Source organism: Triticum urartu, unplaced genomic scaffold (genome assembly GCF_003073215.2).
Source record: "Triticum urartu cultivar G1812 unplaced genomic scaffold, Tu2.1 TuUngrouped_contig_7971, whole genome shotgun sequence".
NCBI classification, from domain to species: Eukaryota; Viridiplantae; Streptophyta; class Magnoliopsida; order Poales; family Poaceae; genus Triticum; species Triticum urartu.
The window spans coordinates 6022-22524 of NW_024118869.1; the positions used below are offsets into that span (position 1 = coordinate 6022).

General features: G+C 43.4%; 1 long non-coding RNA gene across 19 annotated transcripts; it reads right to left on the bottom strand.

The window, feature by feature from the left end:
- Nucleotides 1-3620: 3620 nt before the first annotated feature.
- Nucleotides 3621-11089, bottom strand: LOC125531721. Of its 19 annotated transcripts, none has more exons than XR_007293459.1 (9): nt 10850-11089; nt 9560-9626; nt 8210-8295; nt 5697-5840; nt 5034-5237; nt 4881-4952; nt 4702-4768; nt 4146-4616; nt 3621-3917 (listed from the first exon to the last, which is right to left on the bottom strand). It is a non-coding gene; the product is annotated as an uncharacterized LOC125531721 (long non-coding RNA). The 19 variants fall into 19 exon arrangements; XR_007293463.1 differs by having other exon boundaries at nt 4702-4779; XR_007293467.1 differs by having other exon boundaries at nt 4146-4218; nt 4320-4616; nt 4881-5237.
- Nucleotides 11090-16503: the final 5414 nt, after the last annotated feature.

Below are 16503 nucleotides of genomic sequence, written 5' to 3' on the forward strand. Positions count from 1 at the left end.
AGTCCTCGGTCGGAGAAAGTTAAAAAATTATTGTGAGAGACGTTTGTACAAAAGGAATATTATTTGTGTAACACTAACGAATGGATGAGAAAATTATAAACAAAAATACGTCACAGAAGTTCAACGTGAAAACAACAGGAAGTTCAACTACTACGCTGAATGAATTTTAGATGAAAACTTTTAAAATCATCGCGAGTATGAAAAGATGATCAACATGGGAAACTTGTGTGTTTACAACAACTTTCCATCGATATATCACCTGCTCAATTCCGGTGAATGGATGGAGCGCTACTTCCAGTGGATAGAGATCTATGAGAAAAAAACATGTGAAAAACAGAGTGAAGTTCAAGCACACATGCTGAGAAGTTCAATTTCTTCACGTGGTGCATTTTTGAAGAATCTGTTTTGCGATAAAGGCAGAATGCAAGATCTCGTCGTTTTCGAAATTACTTGAAAACGGCCAGGATTCAGAGAAAACCATCAACATGAAAATGTTTCGAATTTTCCGTAGCTTTTCAGCGGTATATTATTTGCCCCATTCCGATAAAGTTTGTAGAAATTACGGCAAAAATATTTTTTTGCCATTTTCAAAACTGACATAAAACCGTAATGAATTAGGAGAAACAATATGTACAAAAAAGTTTCGCATTTCTTCAAGCTTTCCAACACCATATTATTTGCTGCATTTGGACGTACGGTTAAAACATTAGCTCAAAAATACGAACTCGGTGGAACTTGTATCATTTTCTAAATTACTATTAAACCGTTCAAAATTAGAAAAAACTTTTAACATGAAAAACTAGCGCATTTTCATAAGCTTTCCAACGCCATCTTATTTGCCTCAATTGGATTAGCCGTTTAGAAATGGCATCGAAAATACGAACTCGGGTGTTCCGTTTGCGAAATTCTATGATTTTCTGAAATACTCTTTAACCGTAGGGAATTAGAGAAAACTTTCAACATGTGGAAGGAGTGGTTTTGCAGCAGCTTTCCAACGCCATATTATTTGCCTCATTCTGATAAACGGTTTAAAAATGCGATCGAAAATACGATTCATGTTTTTTGTATGAAGAAAAAACGGTTTTCAAAACTGCTCTTAAACCGCTTACATTTTGCCAAAAATTTAACTTGGGTCATGATACTGATGTCCATAGCTATCCAACGGTATATCCGGTATATCGCAAGCCCCATTTGAACACCTTTTAGCTGAAGTTCAACCTAGTACTCGGGGAAGGTCAGGCGCGTTACTCGGGAAGTTCATGTTGTGATCAGAATATTATTCTGATCCCGTGATCAGAATAGTGTCTATATATATACACACACACACACACACACACACATCTGGGCTATTCTGTTACGCGTAACAGAATATTATCTTGTTACCCTTCTTGAACTGACGAATTCGAGGGGTTGAACTGATGCTCTCATTTTTGTCGAACTGATCGTCTTCTTTATGAATTGATGCTCTCAGTTTGGACCTGTGTTATTGGGCTAATGGCGTTTTCATCCCCGCAGCGTAGTCGCCACAGCCCCTGCCGCCGTCGAGGAGCTCGAGCTGCTCGCCCTGAGGGCTTTCTTGGGCGCCGAAATGAACCGCCACAACCTGGGCTCGTCCGGCGAGATCGACAAGACGTCGTGCGAGGCCGCCACGTTGGACATGGAGTCAGAGCCGGCGGCGGCGGAGCCGCCGTGGCGCGAGTAGGTGATGGTCCGCGGGATGGTGGCGGCGCTGCTCATCAGCGTGGTGTACACAGCGATCGCCATGAAGCTTAGCCTCACCACGGGCTCATCCCCATGCTCAACGTCTCCACCGCGCTGCTCGCGCCTCGGCTCAAATCAACATGGTCGCATCAGTAGCAGGCACGGGCAAGGTAACATGCTGAATTGCGAGGCATCAAGGGCGCCATGGTCAAATTAAATCCCCGCGGATCCAGCGCGTAGCAGGAAGGAGAAGAGCTCGGAGAAACGCAAGACCAACAGCCGTCTCCAACATGATGGCACCGTCGACTTGCAAGGAAGGAGGGATGCGGGTAGGAAACCTGCCATGGAGGAGGAACTGATGGAGTGCAGTGATTGTGGCGTCTATCTCCTCATCCACCGCCATCGACTGCCCCTCCGTGACTCAGTGGCCATCCCACCAGGGATGTCGATCTTGTGGGAAGAAGGAGAGAGACTTGGAAAGGGGAGGGGCAACAGAGAGTTAGGAATAGGATAGAGATGCAGCAGACGGCGGCTTCTCGCGGCTGTCGGTCGAACCCCTTGCAAGAAAGCGGCAGCACACCGCAGTGCTGTGCGGACGAATGCGACCAAGAGACAGTGCGTGGGGATGAAATCAGAGCCGAGAGTGCATCGGCGACAGCCAGAGGCTGGTTACGACGATGACTGGTGGCTGCGGGTAGCGACTAGCGAGGGATGGATCGACGGTGGCCTGCTGCCCTTTCTCTCATCCGCTCTCTCTGTTTCTCTGGAAGAACGGAGAAAATGAAAGAGGAGAAATTGTCGGTGGACAGCGGCCCCCTGCTCAGCCAAGGCGTCTGCCAGCAGCATGACAGGCCTGTGTGGCTACAAGGTGTGTATGTGCTATTGAATTTAGCTATTCTTGTCAAGGACTAGTTCAGGCACAACAGCTTAGATTGTCCTCTCCGTTTATGTCCAGGCCTTCCTCTGCATTGCGCTGCTCATTGCTTTCACAAACAAGACTTTACTTTGTATTCCTCACTGCTATTTTGTCGATTTTGAAGTTCCAGTTTTTTCTGTCCTTGAACTTACCCAAGTTTTTTCCTAGTAAAATGTGCACTCTCTTTTGGAAACAGAGTGTATGAACGTTCACACGGAGAGTAATTGAACTTTTGAGCACTTTTTTATATAAACATCCTTTTTTTTCTAACCCTTGTTTATTAACTTCATGTGGAAGTGCCACATTTTCTTTCGCAGGTGAAACTTTTTTGCTGTGCGGGTTTTGGACTTATCTGTCTTTCTAGTTTGAACTCACCCGACATTTTTTAACTGATTATAAAGCACGTAGTGAACGTCTACACTTAGTGTATGTTTACTTGTACAATCATGGGAGTATACTATGTGAACATTTATTATATAAACATTTATTCACAAAATACAAAGAAGTCAATAAAGAGTGAGTAGGGCATTTCAGTGCCCAGACTCATCTGCACCCAGTTAGAAAAAAATTCTCAAGTAATGCAATCTGTAGCAAATTTTCACGTTGAACTTTCCTAGTTTAGATCATTGAACTCTCCCAGCCAGCGATGCTTCTCTCAGGACGGAACCTAGTGGACCCTGCAAACGGGAAGCCCGGCGCGGCAATGTTAGTAGTACTTCCCAAGGTGTTGCATCTGTACTCACTATGGCGATGTGTTTGTACTGCCAAAAAACATACGCAAGAGCAGAATGTAAACATTTCTTTAAACTTGTGCTCACGGGAATAGTGACAACACCTAAAGAGCATGTTATTTTCCTCGGGTCTATTGACGGACTTCCTCAAATTTCATAGACAAACTGACTCTATTTTATTTTTTTGAACTTAGATGCTAGTAATAATTAAACATTCCCATACAATTTTTTCACTATTCGTGGCATCAACCAAAATAGGTAGGAGAGAGCACTATCGAACTTATCAATGTTTTTGATTCGTACTGGTCAATGATTTTAATTCAAACAAGTTTTCCTTTCTAGCACAAACATCTAACTATTATGTACACTTTCTTTAAGAAGTAGCAATCAAATCATCATAGACAGAAAGTTCGAATTTGCAGTTGGTGCTATGTGTACGGATTCCATGTTTTGGTCGTCCTCATTGTCTGCCTCATGTACTTCATTCTCAACCTGCTGGTGTCCTTCGTTCTAGTGATCGGCGGCGTCATAAGAGCTAGTGATCAGCGTCCGTCCAAACCTCTCTCGTGCTGGAGTACAGAGAGAAACAAAATAGTGAGAGAAAAGAGCAGTAGAGAGAAACGAATTAGAGGTGAGCTACAAAATAGGGTGAGGGTGGTTCTTTTTCAAACTGGTCATGGTTTGTTTTTCAAACTTATCTAGTTTTAAGATATGAACTTCCTGGCGCAATTATTTTTCGTCGATACAAGTTTACTAACCAAAATGACTGCAATACAGGGAGGAATGAAATTGTATACCAGGAGAAGTACACGCTCACAGAGGTCCTTCAAATCAGTGGCACTGACGGGGTGTTGGAGGATGGTCGGGAGCCTGCAAATCCAGTGAGGGAACTGAAACCAGCAGCAGTAGAGTACTTTGTCAAACTAGGATTGCGTATACAAGTTTGTTGAAATGGGGCAGTGAAGTCTCACTAGCAGTACTTCTCATGTAGTAATACATGGACTTGCTGTTAAATACACATGGACCTACTGTCTTTGCCACTTCTCTCGTGCTTCCTAACCGTCTTTCGCTTCGCCTCTCCATCGACCATCAGACTCCGAAGGGAACATGTGATCATGCTTGTCAGATATATGTGCTTCAGGTGTAGAGCCATCCATGTCTCAATACAACTGATGTCCGGAGCTACAAAAAATCAGAATGCGCAATGGACTTGACTGCCCCATCTAAGATTTTTGTTGCATTATCTCTTCTCCATCTTACTATTAGTTCTACACCAAAAGATAAGTCAGGCAACTCCAAGCTTGCTTTCGCAACATTGGATTAGACACGTATGTTTTAGTGTTGATTAATTACCTGATGATTGAGGAGCTGATGGTTGGGGCTTTGCTTTCTTTTTCTTGCACGACAGTGGGTTTGGGCCCTGCAGAAGGACTACCCAAATGTTAATGTTGCCCACTAGATCATAACAAGCAAATATAGTCATGCTCGTGCATACGACAAATATCTGAAAAAATAGTAGATGAAGATAAAACCTTTGCTTTTGTTCGTCAAGCAATTTCAGCTAGTGGTCCGCAAGCAATTTCAGAACACCATGCATTTTTTAGCTAGTGAAACATGTGACAAAGAACTGAACTCAAAAAACAAGATTTTTGGAGATGGAAGAAGGCGTCGGACGTTGGGTGAACCTGCTACCCCTACTCCTGCGGACTGGCGGCTCTGGTGAAGTGGAGCTGATGGAGGCGAGGTTCACAAGCAGCGGCTGGGCGCACCGGGATTTGGCCGCTATAGGGGATCCACTACCCCTATTCCTGTGGACTGACGACTCCAGTGAAGTGGAGCTGATGGAGGCGGGGTTCACGAGCAGCGGCTGGGCGCGCCAGGATTTGGCTCTGTAAAGATGAAGTGCAAATCACACTAAATGTGAACTAAAAATCTTCCTAGCAACCTCGTCCAATTGCATTACTCATAACATGATCTATAGAGAGACTTACATCCGAAATAAAATACATGCAGAGATGGGCGGCCACCAGCTTGTTTATATTAGAAATTTTAAGAAGCCAATGAACTTCAGCATGACAAGTAGATCAATACAGCATGCAACTTATGTAGTTGCTTAACTCTAAACACATGGTTAAAATTTCAGTCACTTAAGAACTATAACAGTAAAGCATTTACCACACTGATTTACTTGTTTCACTATTAAAAATGGGTTTCAAACACAACTTCTAAGAAGATAGTGCTTACTTTTGCTCTCCCACTTGGACTAAACAGGCAAAAACAGAACGCATCACTTGCGCTAAAAATCCGGAAATCCAGTGAACACAAAAAACATAGAATTATTCCGATACCTCAGGAGAATGGCTCTGCATATGTCGCTTCAGATGCATCGGTTGGATTGATCTCCTTCTCCCATCTGGACAGATAAATTGTAGAACTTGCACGTCGACGTCGCAAAACTCACACTTTGGACGGATCTCCTTCTTCCATCTGGACTGACAGTTGCAGAACTTCCATCAGGCAACTCACGTAACAAACATGAATACAGCGATATCAACGAGAAATCGTGAGGGGGAGGGGTGGTCGCAGCGGTGGCGGCGTGGGGAGGGTGGAGACGTGGTCAACGTTCAATTCAATTGGTAGTGTTTCGTCAGTGCTGCAAAAACATACACATTTGCATTTTCTGAAGCTAACAAAGGGCAGATGAACTGAATTTGATTTTGCTAGCGAACTGATGCAATTTTATAGAACGAACCTTCACAGTTCCGCTAGTGCTCAGTTCAATTGGCAGTGTTCCGTCAGTCTTGTGGAAACATGACCATTTGCATTTTTTGAAGCTACTACAGAATATTGCTTTAATGTCTGACATGCACTGAGCTGAACCGCTTTTTAAGTTGAGAGAGACAATGAACGGCCTGCGTGCTGAGGCAGCGGAGGGCGACGCCGGATCATGGGGCAGGCCCAATTCCAAAAAGAGGTCTGTAAAATTAATTGACTAATATCATTTTTTTGCTACTTTAGTTGCAGCCCCAATTCCAATAAGAGGTCTGTAAAATTAATTGACCAATATCATGTTAACAAAAACAACCTGTCCAGCGGGCACCCATGATAACTACATGTAGCAAGTGGCATAATGAAAATAAGCCTAGTATCAGCTCTAGCAAATAGCAAGTGAGCATTTAGATTTCTGTATGCCATTTCAGTGTGTATCATCATTCCATTGTTCAAGATCCCAGAAAGCAGAGGCGGACATGGCCTCGTCAATCCAAACATTGCATGTATATCTTTTATGTTATGAAAAGCAAGTGGTATCATCCGTCACACACACAACAATAATTTATGTAGTATATCATCCATCGTACTGCCATTAGCACTGCACACAAACCGCCATTAGTACTGACATTAGTACAACAATAATTTCTTTGGTTAGACATCCATTACCCCAACCCAAAATGTACTGCCATTAGCACTGCACACAAACGGCCATTTGTATTTCAATTGTTGTAATATATGTAGTTGAACTTATAGATTTCCATTTGTAATTTTTGCTCTTATAAATATCATGCGTGTTTGTTTACGTACTGAAAACGGAATACATACTGAACTTAACAATACGGAAACAACAATACTTCCTACTTGTTCTCTCTTTGTTGCCATATAGCTAGAGCTTACAGCCACATGAGCAAAATCTTTTGTTATATTTTGTAATAATCTGACATATAGTATAAAACCAAACTGGGTTTTAACACATACAATTGAACTTTTCTGTATGTTTCTTTTAACTGATGACATATATACATGGTGAACTACAGAGCATCAATTTTGGCAGTAAACACAATTCATATTTTCAAAATCAGGAGATGGACCGAACTGATTGTTCTAGGTACGGTGAACTGATTTTGCAAATAAAAATCTAGTTTCTAGGTACGGTGGACTACAGGAGCGAAGGAAAACGGGACACTTTGATTGAAAGTGTCTGCTTTCCTCAATTGAGCAGGTGGCCGAGCAGCGTGGTGCTAGGGGGCGGCGCGCGGCGGCGGACTGCTGCTCGTGACTAACTCGTCCATCTCGACACCATGGGGTCGAACTGAGGACGGCTATGAGAGTAGGGAGCATCGAGCGCGGAGGGTGGTGGCACATACCTAGGTTAAGTAGGATGGAGACGCGCATGCGAACAAAGGCTGGCTACTCTAGGCCCGGCGGTTGGAGTTCGTCTTCAGCCATGGCGAGCACCGGGGTGCGCCTTCCTTAGTCATGGAGCAACTTGCGCCTCCACACTTCCCCGCAGCGCCGGGCCCCTGCAACCATGGGCAAGATCCAGGAGGTTGGCCGCGGGCGCCATGTCCGGGGGGGCGGGCAGGAGGTCGGGCACATGCGGCTTCCTGAGGCCCGAAGATGGTGGAGGCGGGGGCGGCGGGAGGATTCGGGGAAGAAGGTGGGGGTAGATGAGGTGGAGGTGGGGCGTCTGAACCTGGAGAGGGTCGTGGTTTTTTCTTTTCACAGACAGGGTTGGTAGGCCTTCATTTTCAGATAGTGGAAACTACACATCGGGCCCTTATAGGGCTGAGGGGTAACGGAATAATATTCTGTTACTAGTAACAGAATAGTGCATGGGGCTGGACTAGGGTAACGCTGCATATCCTGGAGAGGTGGAAAGGGAGCTCATGTCACTACCAAATCTATTAGGGTACTAGAAATTCATGGAACATAAGTAAAACCAAACTAATTGATTACAAGCACTCCTATGAACATAACTTAAATTAGAAATTGAGGTGAACTTAAACAGTGAAAACAAGAGTGTGCTGCTGCTAGCTTTCCAATCCTAGAACAACTTCTAGGAACGCGTGGGAAACAGGCAACATACCTGAACTTGGTGTGGATTGGTAGTTGAACTTGCTACCCATTCACACTAGTACCAGCTGCACAAGACCGAAGTATTTAAGGAAATACCTGATGGCATCAAGAAAACAAGTGACTAAAACATTTAGCAATAGAAGCGATGGTACAGAAAAATTGAACTGATGTTTTTCTGCCATTCCGACAAACCTCCAGCATATTTTTTTCAACTGATTTTTTTCTATCATTGTACTGTTGCTTTTTAGGCTTTTTCGAATGAGGTGAAAGCCTCTGCTCTATTTGAACTTTTACTGAACATTCAAAAATGTTTGAACTGATGTGAATCCTTTCACCGAAGTACTACTACAATATTTCGTGAACCTACCCATGTATACGAACAAGTTCTTTTTCTGCTAGGCATTTGCGCAATTTTGTGCTAAGCAAAGAGAGAAAGAAAACAACCTGAAAATGTTTCCTGCCGCCGCACGTCGACGGGGGTTTGGATATGGATGAACTAACTGGCCCATTTTTCTTGTACTGAAGCTTGTTTCCAGAAATTTAAGACAATGCAAATATTATCTATAATATGGACATTTAGTATAGTCTGAACTAAACTCTTTGGCACGTTTGCACTGAGGTAATAGCGGTGAACCTGTGACGAAGGATAGAACTCAAAAAGAATTTTTTTTGGAGGTGGAATAAGAAGTTGATCGAGCGGATTGGGAGGATGCTCAGCAACATACATTGGAGATGCAAGACCATAGTACCTCAATTACAGATGTCACTAAACTCTGGGACATTTGTACTGCAAGAATTGAATCTGCAGCAATCTTGAACTTTCAGATTTCATACGCAAGATAGCTACAAATTGCTAAAATCAATCACCAGTAGAAAAACACCAAAAGGTTCTCCAAATGGTTGCTTGAGGAAGAGCCAAAGCTATTTGGGGTGGCGGACGACAGCAACATGTGGGCTGGGTTGTCGCGCACCGAGAAGGATGAGGAAAACGGCAACCCAACCACTATAGTGGAAATAGGAGCTGATGGGCGTGGACTGCTGCTCGGCATGAACTCGACCGTCCAAATGCCATGGGGCTGGACTGGGGACGATGCTAGACATACTGGAGTAGTGGCCAAGGAGCTTAGAGCAGCAGTGTACATCAACAACAGACTGCTCGCGCACAAGATGTACTGCTCTCCTGGGATGGAGGGGTGAAGTGTGTGCCTCCCGAGCTGCGACGTCGAACTACTTCGGGTTGTGTCGTTGAACGACCCGGTGTGGCGGCGGTGAACGGTATGGTGCTCATTCTCAAGCATAACCACAAGTACTTTTTTGTGCTATATGAAGAAAATGGAAACACGAAGGAAATCAGACTCACCATCGGGAAGTAGATGAACTGAAAAGCATACAAATGATGAACTTATGCATCTTGTTTTAACTGGAACCTACAAAAATAGGAACAAATATGAGAGATGAGTTTTTGTCAAGGAGAACTTACCAGGGTTTGGTGTTCGAACTTTTAAATGTTTGTGCAACTGAAAACAGAGAATAGGAGCATGCCTCGACCAGATCGGCGACTTCCTCGTGGGGTGATCTCTCGTATACCACGATGGCAACATATACACACACAAACTAACCAAATACACAAAACGGCCAGCTAGAAAAATAAACTGACAAGAATACATGTCTTCTCGACTATGAACTGATAAGAATACACACCACAGACGGCTAGACACGGACTTCTTGAACTCCCCTAAGATAAGGTTCAGGTTTTTATGGTTTTTTTATGTTCACGTTCTTTTTCCGAAGTTCCTGACTTCTCGACTATGAACTTACTACATAGAAGGATGCTCACATACATGTATTGCTTGACAGGAGCTGACAGAAAATTTTGCAGCAACATGGTATTTTTATTCAACACAATGATACAACCATATCTTGGAATACATCCATCGTGATGGAAACAAATGCACAATAAAATGGCATCATTACACATACTCGAGAACTAACAGATTATTCTTCAGTTACTCTGATCAACTTTTGTTTTCTTCAGAAATTGGATGAAAAATAGCATCGGCTATGCCATCAATTTTTTGCATCTCTAGCACACTTGTTGGGACTATTGTTCATCACATGATGAACCTCTTTTATTTCTGTTTTTCTTGAGTGTCATAGAATAAAATATTAAACTATTTTGTATAAGTATAGTTGAACTTTTGTGTTTTTCTGGTTACTGAAGTAGTATCAGAACAGCCGCTGCATACATATATGAATTGACAATTTTTTTGTCAATGAATTGTTGTAATATATTGTATTAGAACTAAGACAACAGTATCTATCTAGTACCAAGCATGCTCATCAAGAGCGGAATTCAGGAGACAGAAGGAACAAGAGCAAAAGTACAGGGGGTGTGTTCTTCACTGTTTGGTTTATAGGGTGCCAATGACGAACTGAATCATTTTAGTTCCGTCTTCTTCCCTCAGGTCTGAATCTAAGAGCAGCACCAGTTCAATTCAAAATAAATTGACAGTTCATGAATTTTGTGCTAAGCAAGCATACCCATCAGCACATGGAATGCCTTGGTAAAATGCACTCACTCAGTCCCCAAAATCAAAAAAGAAAACTACAGAGGCGGAAGGAAACGAGAGGAAAGCTTTTGAGTTCTGACCATTGCTTTTGTTGACCGACCCATCGTTGAACGGCCTTGGTTGGCAGTGGTGAACGGACTGGGGTAGCGGCCGTGAACGGCCTGGCGCAGCGTCGCATTGCGAGGCGGGCTGGGGAAGCACAGCGCGGTGGAAGGCCGGCTGGAGCAGCGTGGCACGGTGGGACGCCGGCTGGAGTAGCGCGGCGGTGACGTAGGGCCTGACAGCGCAGCCAAGGAAGGTTGGCGGCGCGGCGGAGGTGGCCTGGGTGGTCCTAATTCTTTTTTAAAAGTGTCGATTGGGTCATAATTTTTTCAAAATGCATATCTAAATCCTAATTTTTTCTAAGTTGTTCACCCGAGGTCCTAATTTCGTCTGACCGCCGCTGACCAGCTCGCGTGGCGCTTTGACCGCCGCCACGTCGACTCGAGGGCCCACGCGGGAGATTTCCCGCGGTTGGAGGTTGGGAATTTAAGCAGTTTGGCCCCTGGAGTTTATGCTTTCATCATTCCCCAGTCCCTAGGTCTTCTGCAACGAACTGGCTTTCTGGTAGAGGAGCTGGCACCGCTGTTTGAGATTGTTGAGTAGCTATAGCCTACAAACCAACCAAACATTTAGTTAGTAATGTAGGTGAATTTCTGGAAGAACATATGGCATTGCATTTATTAACATTGCATTTGAATAAAAAGCTCTCACTTGGTCCTGTAAAATCTCAATCACAGTAGATGAAGCAAGATCATAAGTCATAGAAGAAGATATCATATTGGATGTACTTTTGCCCACTTGTGGACATGCCTTTTTCTGCAAAAAAATCAGAAATGTTGTTGAGCATTGCAATTTCAGAAATCTGTCAACATTTGAGGGAAACATTTAAGGGAAATGCACCTTGCAACTGGGCCTTCTCTTGACTGGTAGTTTAGTTCTTTGTTGTGTTTCTGGAAGCACAACCTGAATTGGCACATGTTCTTGTATTGATGGCTCATCTTCAGTTGTTGGCACATGTTCTGTTGCTGCATGTTCAGTTGCTGCATGTTCTGTTGCTGCATGTTCTGCTGATGCATGTTCTGTTGCTGGATCATGTTCTGCTGCTGCCTCTTCTGCTGCTGGCTCCTGTTCTGCTTCTGCCTTATGTGCTACTCCAGGATCTTGTGTTGTTGTTGGTTGTCCTCTACCTAGTTCAGGGCACTTTGTTTTGTTGTGTCCTGGTTGATTGCACACACTGCAGTGCCCAATAATGCCATGTCTGCTCATCCTAGTTCCATTGTTCTCCTCTAGTGGGTTCTGCTTTCTCTTCTTTCTAGGCCTACCAACTTTCTTCTCATAGTTTGGTGGCAGCATTTGAGGCCCATTAGTTTTAGGCCACACTCTAGGATCACTACATGGCATTATGATCTTGCCATAAGCAGCTTTGAAAGCATCAATACTGTAGCACTTGTTGACAACATCCTCTGGTTTAATTCTTTCATGTATTAAACATGCAACTCCATGTCTACATGGAATTCCTGAGAGCTGCCATGCCCTACAAGAGCACTCCTCCTTCTGTATGTTCACATCATACTCCCCAACCATGCCCATAACATGAAATATGTGTTGTCCAGCTGGTAATGCAGTGCAGTTGTTGGACATGTTAATATTTTTATCCAGTTTCTTTCTAATTTTGGGACAAATTTGACCACACATCTCCTCAGATTCCAGATTCTTGCTATAAAACCTAGTCATTAATTGGTCCTTGATCTTCTTAAGACAAGTAACTATAGGCATTTCTCTGGCATCAAGTATATACCTATGAAATCACTACAGTTAGAACAAATGAAATGCTACAGTTCCAACAGTATGAAAGGATGCAGTATGACAATTTAAATGATACAGTACTACCACTTACTTGTTGAACACTTCACAACTGTTGTTCAGAAGCAAATCACACTTTGGGAGTTCATGGAAATAAGCCTTGCACCACTGCCTTGGGTCAATTGCATCCAAGTACTCATAGGCCCCCTGGTCCAGCTCTTTCATCTCTTGCATGTACTTCTTCCAGTCTGCCTCATGTGTAGCTCTTGCAATTTGCCACAATTTATTCTTCATTACATCACCTTTCCAGTTCTTTGCAAAGTTTTGATGCAAATGCCTCACACAAAATCTATGTTGTGCATGAGGAAATATTGCATTGACAGCATTAATCAACCCCTACATACATTGCAGAATAAACAAATGAAATGCTACAGTATGATAAAATGAAATGCTACAGTATGATAATATGAAATGCTACAGTATGATAATATGAAATGCTACAGTATGATAATATGAAATGCTACAGTATGATAATATGAAATGCTACAGTATGATAATATGAAATGCTACAGTATGATAATATGAAATGCTACAGTATGATAATATGAAATGCTACAGTATGATAATATGAAATGCTATAGTGTGATAATATGAAATGTTATTACTACCTTCTGCCTATCACTCATCAATGTCCATGGTGCTGTGTTTTGTATGTTCAGATCCTCCTTCAGTGTGTTCAAGAACCACTTCCATGTGACAGTATCTTCCACTTCTACTATGGAAATTGCAATGGGAAAGATACAATCGTTAGGATCAACTCCAACAGCAGTCAGCATCACCACCATACTTGTTCTTAATGTGACACCCATCAATGCATATAATGGGCCTACAAGCTAGCAGAAAACCCCTTTTGCATGCATCTAAGGCCATGTAGCAGTTCTCAAACTTTCCATTGTTTGCATTCACAAACATGGTACTGCCAGGGTTTGATCTTCTGATTTCAGCTGCAAAGTCCCACAGTAAATTATACTGCTCAAGTTCATCTCCATGAATTTTCTTTAGTGCAATCCTCCTTGCTCTAGCTAGCTTACTTCTACTAGGTTGCATGTTGTAGTCCAACTGAACAAGTCTGCCAAAGTTCTGCAGTGTCATCTTCTCATCTGCTCTAAATGTTTCCACATACTTGCCAGCCAAATATCTTGCTGTAAATTGCTTGAGTGCCCACTCTCTTTCACATGTATGCTCACCCACATACTTCTTCACAACCCATGCTTTGGTCCTGCTGTCAGGTGCAGCAAATAAGAACCAGGGACAATCTCCAAAACAACCAGCCCTTATCCTCTGCTTATCATTCTTTATGTAATGAATTTGCACTCTCTGCTTCACAATGTACTCTTGAATTGCTGCTCTTAGTTCAATGACAGACAAGAACACCATGCCTATGTGAAAACTGACTTCTTTCATGTTCTCAGGCCTCCACCTTTTCAGCTTCACTTTCTTTTTCATTTTTTTCCTTCCTTGTGCATCTACTACTTCCACTTCCTCCATGCATTAAATTGGTTCAATCTGCCTTTATGAGCTTTCACCTTAAACCTGGGACTTCCTCTTATTCCACTGCTAAACCCAGGAGATTTAGGGCTTAGTACAGGAGGTAGCTCAGGTGTACCACTAACATGAATATCATCAATTACATTGTCAAAGGCCATGTCTTTGTGATCAACAAACAACTGAAAGTACTGGAATTTTGGAACAACTGCTGTCATATGCAAAGTGTCAGTGTCACAGTCCACAATCCGCAGTCCATCGCCTAAATTCTTTCCAGGCAGTAACCAGTAAATAACATGCTTAGATTGGTCACTATATCCCAGTTGCTGCATAAAATCAGTGAGCCAGAGAGGAGACCATGTATCTACTTCGCAACCATCGAACAGAGCAACTTTCCCATCGACATACGTCTTCGATCGGCCAAATCCGCAGAAAAATCCAGCATAGTTGATTTCTACGGTAAAAACCTCCTCTTTTGGTCCTAGGTATCGAGGGATTCAGTCAAATACTACCATCGATTCGAGCTAAATAGGTATCCGCAGAAAAAGAGGATCAAGGGTTAGGGTTACGGGCACCACACTGACCGTATCGTGGAGGAGGATCTCCGGGTCCCCGATGCACAGGCGCCATCCTAGCGGCGCCGCCGTCGGACAAGCGCCTGCCTCTTCTCACCGGACCACCGCCGTCGATCTCCCCTGTTTCGCCAGAGCAGAGAGAGGTGGGGAAGAGGAGAGGAAAAGGACTACGGCTGCGGAGAGATTAGGGTTGGGGGGCTCTTTTGAAAAAACGCACGGCTGGTCGTTATCCCGCGTGGGCCCTCGAGTCGACGTGGCGGCGGTCAAAGCGCCACGCGAGCTGGTCAGCGGTGGTCAGATGAAATTAGGACCTCGGGTGAACAAATTAGAAAGAATTAGGATCCAAATGTGCATTTTGAAAGAATTAGGACCCAATCGACACTTCTGGAAAAGAATTAGGACCGCGCTTGCATTTTACTCTTTTTTCATTTGGGCGGCTTCTAGGCTGCGGCAGCACTTCGGGAAAATGGATCGAGCCTATATAGGGCGCCATGGTAACAGAATATTATTCTGTTACGGGTAACATAATAGCCCTATATATATAAAAGAAGTCGGTAAGGGGAGCCATGAGGGTGGGGGCGCGCTCAGGGGGGTAGGGCGCGCCTCCCTGCCTCGTGGCTTCCTCGAAGCTTCCCTGACGTCTACTCCAAGTCTCCTGATTGATTCTGATCCAAAAATAACTCTCCCGAAGGTTTCATTTCGTTTGGACTCTGTTTGATATTCCTTTTCTTCGAAACACTGAAATAGGCAAGAAAACAACAATTTGGGCTGGGCCTCCGGTTAATATTTTAATCCCAAAAATAATATAAAAGTGTATAATAAAGCCCATAAACATCCAAAACAGATAATATAATAGCATGAATACTTCATAAATTATAGATACGTTGAAGACATATCAATCATAAATCCACAATTCAACGGATCTCGACAAACACACCGCAAAAGAAGATTACATCGGATAGATCTCTAAGAACATCGAGGAGAATATGGTATTGAGAATCAAAGAGAGATAAGAATCCATCTAGCTACTAGCTATGGACCCATAGGTCTGTGGTAAATTACTCACGCTTCATCGGAAGGGCAATTGGGTGGATGTAGATGCCCTCCGTGATCGAATCCCCCTCTGGCAGGGTGCTGGAAAAGGCCCCAAGATGGGATCTCACAGGTACAGAAGGTTACGACGGTGGAAAAGTATTTTGGTGGACGCTCCTGTTGATAATGGAATATTTGAGGTTTTATAGAACTTAGAGGGAGGTCGGTGGACTCCCGAGGGGCCCACAAGCCAGGGGGCGCCCCCCTAGGGCGTGCCTTGGCGGCTTGTGGAGTCCTTGGGACTCTTCTGACTTGGCCTCCAAGCTCCGTGGATGTCTTCTGGTCCAAGAAAAATCATCATAAAGTTTTATTCTGTTTGGACTCCGTTTGATATTCCTTTTTTGTAAAACTCAAAAATAAGGAAAAAAACAGAAACTGGCACTTGTCTCTAGGTTAATAAGTTAGTCCCAAAAATAATATAAAACAGCATATTGATGCATATAAAACATCCAAAACAGATAATATAATAGCATGGAACAATCAAAAATTATAGATACGTTGGAGATGTATCAAGCTAGATAACAGTTCCTTACCTCCCCTCGTCTTAGAGAGAACGATCTTGGTTCTATCATCCTTAAGATTCCTCATAGTGATCAAAAGATATAAATCCCAAGTGACTCAGCAAATAGAGCTATGCTCCCCGGCAACGGCGCCAGAAAAAGGTATTGATAACCCAC